Source organism: Papaver somniferum, chromosome 1 (genome assembly GCF_003573695.1).
Source record: "Papaver somniferum cultivar HN1 chromosome 1, ASM357369v1, whole genome shotgun sequence".
Classification (NCBI taxonomy): domain Eukaryota; kingdom Viridiplantae; phylum Streptophyta; class Magnoliopsida; order Ranunculales; family Papaveraceae; genus Papaver; species Papaver somniferum.
In genome coordinates, this window is record NC_039358.1 from 216022136 (window position 1) to 216029843 (window position 7708).

Here is a 7708-nt window from a genome sequence, read left to right on the forward strand (position 1 = left end):
CGCTCATACACAGATGAGGTAAGAAATTTTCTCTTATGACTTTAAATAGTATTGTTACTTCCATGCTTCCATTTCTTATTTCTATCTGTGTGTGAAGATTATTACTGAAGTAGAAGAATCTGTTGATGCTGCGAAGATTGGTGATAAAGGTAAAGGTGCTCTTCACAGGGAAAAATCAACTGGTCCTCCTCCAAAGAAAAGAAAAGTTCGTTCTTCTTCTCCTTCAAATGTTCTCCCTAACGAAAATTCCGAAAGTGACAAGGGTGATGAGGATAATGATGACCTTGCTGCAACTGAAGATTCTCCACCTGAATCTTCTATGGCTAAGCTTTCTGCCCTCTTTTCCGATTCTCTACAAGGAATGGGAGATAGCCAATTCGCAAATACCTGGAAAGCTCTCGCCACCCTTTGCGATGTCCCTTTACTAGATGGTGATAGCTCTCTTCGTGGAGTTTCTAGATCAGTGACTCCTGACTTCTTGCATTCTCTCAATAGTCTGGTATACTTTATCTTTTTACTTCTTCATTGTTATAAATCAAAATCTCTTTCTATATTAATATTTTTTATTTATTTTCGCAGGCTGGAAAAGCTTCTTTTGATGTTTCCTCAGATCTAGAAAGAAGACGCGAAAATCTTGAAAAGAAGAATCTTCAATTTCGCAAAAAGAATGAAGAATTGGAAGCTGAAGTTAAAGGTCTTCGCGAGAAAAATAGACAATTAGAAATTGATTCTTCCTCGTATAAGAACAAAATTTCTAGTCTTCAACAAGCTAATAATCAGCTTTACGGTATGTTACTTTTCTCTTTTCTCTTTATTCATTCATCATGTTGTTTTATCTTATTTAAATGATCCTTTTTGCAGACATTTATGGTCTTTCTGATGAAGCTACCCTTCTTCGCTCATTTCCTAATGCCTTGGATAATGATACCCTTCTTGAACGTCTTAACAATTCCTTAAATAGCTTCTCAAATGATAGAATTGCATCTCTTTCTCTAAATGAACTTAGATCGAAATTTCGCCTCTTAGAAATTGATCATAGATCCAGTTTAGGCTTAGCCAACAGATTTAAGCGTCTCCTTATTGATTCCAAAGAGAAAACCAATGAGTTAAGAACCAAAATTAGCGGTCTCATAGATGATAAGGATCGTATCTCTGATCAAGGTGCCAAGGCTTTGGCGAAATTCCAAGAGGCTCTCCTTGAAGTTCAACTTGAGCGAGATGAAGCTAACCGCAAGAATATTGAACTCTGCGAAAGGGAAAATCAAATTCGTTCTTGTCTTCTCATAAGTAGTGAGGATGAATTTGTCTGGGCTGCGAAAATTTTAGATGATGCTAGAAAAGATTTAGGTGTAAATGTTAGTCTCCAAGTTGAACATACAACCTTGATTAGGGACATGATTTCTGACAGAGAATGTTGCTAATTGCTCTTTTTTACTAATCTTTTGCTTCTTATGAATTTTCATCAAGTTATAATTGGTTGTCTTTTGTTCGCAGATTCTGAAAATAAATATCGTGAAAATATTGAAGAACTTGAAGCTGAGAAGGAGGAACTCGCAAAGAATCTTTCTTCTCGAAACGACAAGTATTCTAGATTGAAGAATCAAATCAAGATCACCGTTGCGAATTTTAAGAATGACGCTATGCATTTTCGCAACCAAACCATCCAAATGGTTTGTGATGATCATAATATTCCACATTCTGATTATCCTTGTCTTTTAGAAGAAATCCCACAAAATACTCCCAGTTTGATTATCTCTGATAGCGAAGCTGACGATGAAGAATCTGATAGTGATGGAAGTTCTGATGGTGATGAAGATTCTGACGCAGATGAAGAAGGAAACAAGTCTGATGAAGATAATGAAGAATTAACCAAGAAATAGTCTTTACTTCTTTCTTTGATTCTTTGTAATACTTGTACATTTATTTCTTCTTTCTATATATTTGTGTTTCTTTCATTTTGACCTGCATAAATGAAAACAATTCTTCTTTGCAATACAGTTAATCAATATAATCATTAATTCTTGAATTTTTGAGTAAATCTCTCATATGGAGATAAATAACATTTTCTAATTTCATACATTCCCATACTTACCTCTGTTATTTGAATCCAAATGAGAGATTTCATAAAGTTTTTCTTATTGTATAACTTCGCAATCTTATGCGAAGTGAATTTTGATTCTTTTCAAAATCTCATTCCTGTGTGGTCTTATTTTGCCTTCCTAATTAAAGGTCTTATTATGCCACCTCTTGTCATTGCGACAAAATCGCAGGACGTCCTTGCACTTTCATGCAAAAACCCATTGATCTTGCCTTAACTTTTTCTTTTGTATTATTTCCTCTTCAGGAATGTTGCGACAATATGACATGCCCAAATATTCTTTTGAAAATAAAGCCCCATGACATTGTCGTCTTGCGACGAAATCGCAGGATGTCTTCGCACTTTCATGCGAAAACCCATTAATCTCGTCTTATCTTTTTCTTTTGTATTATTGCCTCTTCAGGATTGTTGCACAAATATGACAAGCCTTAATACCCTTGCGAATAAAAAGCCTCATGACATTTGCGTCTTAAGACACTTATCATCTCCCTAATGGATGGTGCCGCCCTTATCTCCCCCATGGTTGCCCCTTCAAGGAGGCGTACTTCTACCATACAAGGTTAGCTCCTCCCATCAAGTCTTAACAACAACCAGTTTTTTTCGCAGCCTCTTATCCCTTTTACCTATAGGGTTTATGGTTACGAGACTGCACCCTAAGTGGGGTTTTCTTCAGGCCGAGTACAGTATGAGTCAAGAATTGTCAAGAATGGCAAGGACGCTTCAAACTCCCCCGGAATTCTTGACTCAACCGTTTACCTCGGCGCCTTGATCAGATTCTGCACTCCTTTGGAGAGTCCTTATTACCTTAGTCGCCCAACCTATGTCATATGCTTAAGTTGAGAATCCAAGGTGCCTCTCCCGGATGGTCTTTATTAACCCCAAATCTCCATGACTCAGGTTCCTGTGGTGGTGTATCCTTTTCCTGAGCCATGTAACAGGTACCCCCTAATATGACGTACTTTAGGTCTTACATTTGCCTCTTGCGAAATTGTATTCGCGAACTAGGGTGTACGCCATAAAGGTTCGCCTCATTCTCTTTTGTCATTCTTCTCTGATTATTTTCTGTAAAATTCATTATCTCTGCGAGAGTCTCGCAAATCATTATATTGTATCTGAATTTCACAATCTCAATTTTGTTGTTCAATCAAATGTATTTTTGAGAATTTTACTTATTGCGAGATTATCGCAACAACTTAATCATTCATACATTTCTTGTTTTTATTACCTTTGACATCCTCTGCTTCTTTATTATTTTCTGCTACTGCTTCCTTGGTAATGGTATGTTCCTCCTTTTTATTCTGAGCTAGCATTAATTTCGCAACATCTCTTCTCCTCTCTTTTCGATTGTATCCACCATCAACCTCTCACTTCTTTGTATGTATTTGATTTTGTGTCGCCAGTTTTCCTTCTTGTTTTCTCTTCCTTCGCAAGATTCTATCTCAGTTTCGTAACATCTCTTTCCTTCAACCCAATCTCCTTTTATGATTCCTATACCATTTAGACCCCAATGGTGTAGGAATCATAAAAGGTCGACCATGTAGCCAAGGTCGAAACTGAGGGAATTTGATGCATTGGTGGAAACTTGAAGCTACACCTAGAATCCCATGTAGCCAAGGTCGACCAATTAATGCATTGTAGGGTGATTCTACATCAACGACACAGAATGAGATTTCAGAAGATATTCCCTTCAATGGAATTTGCATAGTAACCTCCTCTTTAGGCTTGTTAGCAGTACCACTGAAACCATATATCTTATATGTTGATGGTATAAGATCATCATCTCTTCCACCCATGGTTTTATAAGTATGATAAAATAAGATGTTCACAGAGATTCCAGTATCGACTAGAATTCTATTGATTTCCCATGAATCTTCAGCTTCATCATCCTCATCTTCTTTCGGTTTTGGATTAATTTCTAATTTTATTACCAATAGATTGTCATGCACCTCTTCTCCTTCGGGAATTTCTTCTGCGGTAAAATAAATGATTTGTTTTTGCCATTCCTCTAGTCGCGAGATTTTCGCAATATTCATAATTTCTCTTCCATTATTATCTCTTGCGAACAATCTACTCAAAACATTATCATGAAAATCTTCAATTGTCTTATATGAATGTACAATAGAGTGACAGAATAGATTTTTTGCTTTTGCACCAACTTCTATGAAGAATGTTTCTTTCTTTTTCATCGTATTCACTTTGTGATGTTCTGGCGGTGGTAGTAATGGTTGAGATTGCGGATGCCCTACCAGAAATTCGTTTAGTTTTCCTTGATCTATCATTCTCAAAATAATTCTCTTTACATTTCTGCAATCATTTGTGGCATGTCCATGAAAATGATGATAAAAACAAAATTCATGACTTTTGTGGTTTGGGGGTGGTTCCGTTCCCATGTTCCATGGTGTTGGTATATTCTCCATCAAAATTATAGCTTCCCATATCTTCTCAACACTTGCATTTAGAGGTGGCATCTTGATTTCTTCCCATATTGCCTTGTGACCTCCTTTTCCTCTATTAAAGTTTGGTCTTTGACCTCCATAAGTTTCTTGCGGTTGATCGAGTCTTTGAATCTTGTTATTTCCTCCACGATTGTAGAAATTTCTTTCTCTTTCATACTCTTCTTGATCTCGGCTCTCCATAGCTACCAACTTCTGCTGATTGTTACCTGTCACCTTTTCTTGTTGTACTTGCGAAGTATTCGCCACTGTGTTTATTAGCTTGGGTAATAATCTTGCATTCTCCGTTTGTGAGATGGTGTTCGCAACCGGATATGATTCCATTTCATTTTGTATTTCCTCTAAAGCAATGTACTTTTCTTGAAGTTCTCGCAATTCAGTCATTGTAATCGTATTCTTGACTCTGAAAATTTGGACATACAACAAGTTTGTTGCAAACATAGCATTGATAAATGATAATATGAGATATCTCTCATCTACACGGCCAGCCATTTCGCTACACATAGTTCTCCATCTTTTAGTCAAATGTGTCAAACTTTCTCCAATCCTTTGTTTTAATCCAAACACATCTTCTATACCAGGTCGTGAGGAATTATTACTTATATATGCTCCCAAGAATGTGGTCTGCAAATGATTGAAGGAGGTTATTGTATTCTTTGGTAAACCTTCAAACCATTTTAATGCTTCTCATGTTAAGCTGGATGCGAAATATTTGCACAATACCGCATCATGATTCTCCCATTGTAACATGCACCTCACATAAGCTTTAATGTGCTGAATTGCACAAGTTGTTCCATCGAAAATGCTGGTTAATGCGGGAAAATTGCATTTCGGTAGTATTCCTCCTAATTGTACTTCCCTTGTAAATGGAGTTTTCGCAGCTTCTTCTATTGCTTCATCCAATTGTCTTCTACCTACTTCTCCTCTGTTATTTAGCATTCATCTCATTTCTTCTAATTCTTTCAAGATTTGTTTATTTACACCTGAATCTTGACCCATTGGTCTCTTTAATTTTGCTTCTCTTCTTCTGCGTTCACGTCTATCTTCTCTTGCAAAATTTTGTATCTCTTCTTCATTATTCTCATCTCGTCTTCTTCTGCGATTCTCTTCCTCATCTCTATCTTGAATTCGCAAATGATGATGCGTTCATTTTTCCCTCCATAATTTTGTTCATTTCTTATCAATTCAATTCGATGTCTTTCAACCATTCTCTTTACTCTATTATACTCTTCATTGAGATTATCGTTATTCCGGTTTTGTAATACACCTTCTTTCTCGGTTGTCATGATTGTTCTGGCGAATTGTCTCCTGAAGCTCTTGTTCTTCTATTTCTGCTCTTAATCTTTCACGTTCGCAGATTAAACGTGCTTGTTCAGCATTATGTCTTTTAATTTCTTCTTCAATTGTCTGTTGATTTCTTTGAGTTTCCCTCACATGTAAAATTCTTCTTCCTTCCTCTTGATTTCCTTCTCCATCTTGGTTATTTTGTCTCTGATTTTGCCCGTTCTCTTGATTTCCTCCAATTTTCCCATCGTCAAAAGTTTTATTTTGTGGAATGTAACGATTATCAGTTTTTTCTCTATTTTCGCGATATTCTTCATTAGGATTTGATGTTTCTTCTTGAATATTATTTCCAGCATTGATTGTGGGTGAATTTCGCCTCATTTCTCTTCTAGTCGATCTTGAATATGATTTTGTGATACTTCTCGATCTTCTATTCTGCAGTCTTATATTCTCCATCCTTAATTCGTGATTTTGCCTTGTTAAATTCGCACGTTCTTCTGCCTCAGCTCTTTTTTCTTCATGTATTCTTCGCCTCAATGTTTCTAACGCTCCAATTTATTCATCTCCATGAATTATTCCTTCATCTACTTCTTGATTTCTCTCTTCCTGTCTATAATTTCTATTTTGTTGTTCTTCTTCTATTTCTTCTGCTGAATTTGATCGCCAAGTATGTACGCTCACTCTGTCATAATCTGTATTCCTCTCTTGAACTAGTGTTTGTTGAATTGGCGATTGAATTAGATTTTCTCTATTATTTCTCATTCTAGTAGATTCTCCCATTTCACTTCTTTCTCTTCCATCAATTCTTTTGCTTCTTCTAATAGTAGTCGGTTGTTCGGATGTATTTCTTCTTCTAGCCATTTCTTCAATGCTAACAGTATTGCAAGAAATTATGAAAAATTCTTAATCAATCACTTTAAATTTTCACAAATCTCAATACCAATCTTTAGCTTTTTCCAAAATAATCTTCAACTCCTCCCTGTTTCTAGCGCCATTATGTAGTTGCAGGAAATCCTACACTACACCCCTCATATGATTTCATTGTTGATCAACTCATTTTTAGGTTTACACACTTAATTTTATTGATTAATTTTTTGAATATTCTTACAAGAAAGATAAAGAAGTCAAGAATGATCTCCGCTCTGAACTTTCTCTCTCCTATTTACTTGTTTCTTACTCAAAAAAGATCTCTCTCTCCTTTACAACTCGAATGACTATTTATAAGGAAATACATAATGGATGACAACTAATTTATCCTTTATTTTCGAATATGGTTTGCGACATTCTCGCAACCTTACAAATTTTAATTTCGCAAGCTCTCATATTTTCGCAGGACTATCACATCTTTCTCATGATCCTTGCTGACGTCGTTTCTGAAATTGTTCTGCGACGCTATTATGTTGTACCATTGATAATTTCGCTGATACATAATTGCTACGAGATTCTGATCCTACATCTTTTGATGGTGGTTTTAATGTCGCTGCAGAGCATGCATAAGCGATCACCGAAAGTATACGATAATACCAAAATTATGGACTAAAGATTTTTCTTTGCTTGTAATGTGGAATAAAAATGGAACTAAACATCATTGTCTTTGACAAATGAAGAATATTTGGTGTCCCAAAATGTTACCGAAAGTAGCTAAAGGGTGAGGACAGGAAAATTTGTTTTTGTGCTTTTGGGTTTGAATTACATAATAATTTTGTTGCACCAAAATATAAAAATTTACCATAGCTTATTCTCGAGAAAATTGTTGTTTATGTTTGGTTAGGACGATTCATGCAAAGCTGCTAATTGGGGTGTCAGATTTAGTGGGGTGTACCAAGTCAAGATAAAAACTGTTTTGTCCTATATGAAAATCTATTTTGTCTTA